Genomic DNA, 3,181 nt, shown 5'->3' on the forward strand with positions numbered 1-3,181 from the left:
AAGAGGATGAAGGATTTCCTGTAGCTGGAGTTAGATATGATTGTGAGCGACCACACTTGGGTGTTGGAAACTGAACTTATCCCTCTGAAATGCTTGGAACCACTGAGCTATCCTGTCAGTCCCAATCCTGCTGCTTTCAATGTATAGCTAGGGAAACAGGCAGGAAGGATGACTAGCTTTGTATCACTAGGATATTCATTTCCAAATCTCATTCTCTTATCCATTAAATTGGACTACCTGGAAAGATCACAGCACAGTCCAATTACAAGTGACCATTTGCTCTCAAATATTTCCTACTAACCCTTTGGACACAGATGTGTGTGTGTGTGTGTGTTCAAGTCAGGAGACACCACTGGTGGAAGCTCATTAGCTATGTAACTTAAGCTTGCTTTTCTGTTTCATTTCTTTATTGACTTTCCATATACTTTCTGTTTTTCCTTGAAGATGTGCTGAGAGTCTCTTGACTCTCCCTATTAATTTTTCCCCTTGCCATGATTTTTCCATTTAAATTTCTTAACAACGTTATTTGAGTTAGTCAAGATAGAACTTTTATAAAAGACTCAGCATGAAAATTAAGTTGCACTGCAAGGAATTATGGGTACAATTGGTAGGAAGAGCATTTAAGAATCTCTATTGAGGTTCTCTAATATAGTCTATCTGCAGCTAATGCAATAGTCTGTGCTTGATTTATGATGATATATTCCAACGTATAAAATGCTGTTTGTAAATAGCTTAATAAGAGGCTATTGCTCCTAACTCCAAATTAGGAGTGAAGCTGATTTCTATTAGAGCAGACATTTGTGGACGGTTTTCCTCTTGATACTTAATAAAGTGAGTTCTTTTTCTCCATATAATACAAACTGTCAACTTGTAGCAGAACTCTGGGGACCTGCTGCTGTATGCAAAGAATAAAAACATATCTCTGCTCATTGTTTATTTACAACGTTTTGGGGTACATATGGCAAGAATCACTTTCCTTACAGTTCCCAATACAGTTTTTTCCCCTTCTTGATTATATGTTAAAAATCTGTGCAAGCAGTTCCTCAGGATAGACTTAACTGTGCGAATCTCCAAGCTGCTTTTATTCAATGACATTTCTAGTATTTTAATGAGGCTTTGACATTTTCACATGTTACAATTTTGTTTTATTTTTATATTCATTGAAGTGACTTTCATGTGGCCTTTGTGTGCTGCTGATTTACAGTTTCTAAAGGTGCTTAGAGACACCTATTCAGAAGGAAGAAGTACACTGGGAAATCATTCAGGATTCTCAGGGCTGGCGTTTAGAGGAGTGGATTTGTGAAAAGATGACTTGCAAGGCTTCAAGTACAGGGCTTTTGTTCCGAGAAACATCAAATATAGCTTCTTTTGAAATGGCAAAGGCTAAACTTGATTTAGACCTGGGATTGCAAACTCAATACCTAGAGGGCCCAGTGGGTAACAGAACTAAAGGGGGCAGTGGCAGAGAATTGCCGGGTGGGGTAGTGGCAGGCAGGCCACATCCAAAGGCGACGGTGCTGAATTGGGCATTTTTGATGGTCGCCGAGAATGTTCCGTGTTATTAGGCTTCTAAGTATTCCGAGGAAATATGGGAATCTGGGTGTTGAAAGGAGACAGTCTGACTTTTAACTCTGCTATTTTTTGCTTAGTGTGTGTTACACAGGTGCTACATTCACAGTGAATGGATGAAGCTCTAAATAGACAGGAAGGCAAAGTATGGTTGGAGATTGTCCCAGAAAATAAGAACCTCATTCCAGGAATTTTCAATTGCCAACTGAGGCAGAGCATTGAGAAGCATTCTACAGTAGCTAATGGCCTAAGCCACACTTTCTTTGTTGTTGAAGAGCATTCAGTCTACTGGGGGTGGGGGTGGGGGTGGGGAATAGACAAGGCTGATAAAGCTAACAGGTCAGGTGAGGAGTGGCAAATCCCAAAAGGGGATGCTAAAGGAAGAAAGTCAAGGTGGGGGAAGTAACATCTGTTTGGTGAGACCAGGGACCTTAAACCACGAATGTAGGATTGCATTCAAAGATGATGAAATCGGCTGAGCCAAGGAAGGAAGGGAAGACACAGGTGTAAGAGGATGCTCAGCAAGCAGGAACTAAAGTGCAAGTCAGGGGTGTTGTCAGAGGGAAGCAGGAAAGGAAGGTGGAGAGGCTCAGATGAGACAGGTGCTAGACAGAGGAATTCATCATGCTTATTTTGGTAGAGATCAGCTATTGATGCTTGCTACTTTGTTTAAACTATCAGTGTATATTATGTGCTAGCACTAATGGGTTTTGTCATGTTATTTTCACACGTGTATACATATACTTTAATCATATTTGTACCCCCAATCTTTCTTGTTCCTTTCCACTGCCCCTACTAGCTCCAGCTCCTCTTCTCTCCCATGTAGACTTCTTCCCACTCCCGTGTTTTCTTTCCAGAACTTAAACAGGATAAAAAGCATGCAGTTTTTGTCTTCTTCTTTAATTGTCTTCCTCTTTAAGAGTGTATTTACATTTACATGACAAGATAGGAGGCGTGGCCATTTGCTCTTTGTTCTGTTTGAGTTACGCCCACTTTGGTCCCTTGTTATTCATCCGGTTGCAGCTTACCAGTGCATTCTCAGGTGGGATGGGTCTTTAGTCTCTGGCCCCAGTGGGCGAATCCCATCAGGTGACCATGCTTATTGCTCTGCATCTGGGGCACCAGCCTGGACATGCAGCCATCATGGCCTCCTTGACACTCAAGCAATGCTTGGTTCACAAGCCATCCTCATCCTTCCTGGCTGTTTAGAGTCTTCCAAGCAGAGGACACAGTCAGGACCTTGGCCGGGAAAGTGAGTGAGATGAGAAAGGTGACAGGCCCTAGATCAAAGAGGACATTGTGCTTTTACACTTGTAAAGGGGGCAGCTATGGGAGAGTTTGGGAGCAAGACAGTGACATGGAGAGTTCTGGACTTGATTGGTTAATTCCCCCCTCCCTCTGTGTGTGTGATATGCAGGTGTGCTTCCCTCTGTGGGTGCCAGAGATCAAAAATGAAGTGTCCTCAATTACTTCTCTACCTTATTTTTTGAGACAGCCAACCCCCATCACCCAAGGTATCTGCTTCCTTCTGCCCACCAATGCTGAGGTTACAAATGTAGCAACTGCAGCTCCCTCCTCCTCCTCCTCCTCCTCCTCCTCCTCCTTCCTCCTT

This window comes from Mastomys coucha, unplaced genomic scaffold (genome assembly GCF_008632895.1).
Source record: "Mastomys coucha isolate ucsf_1 unplaced genomic scaffold, UCSF_Mcou_1 pScaffold8, whole genome shotgun sequence".
NCBI lineage: Eukaryota > Metazoa > Chordata > Mammalia > Rodentia > Muridae > Mastomys > Mastomys coucha.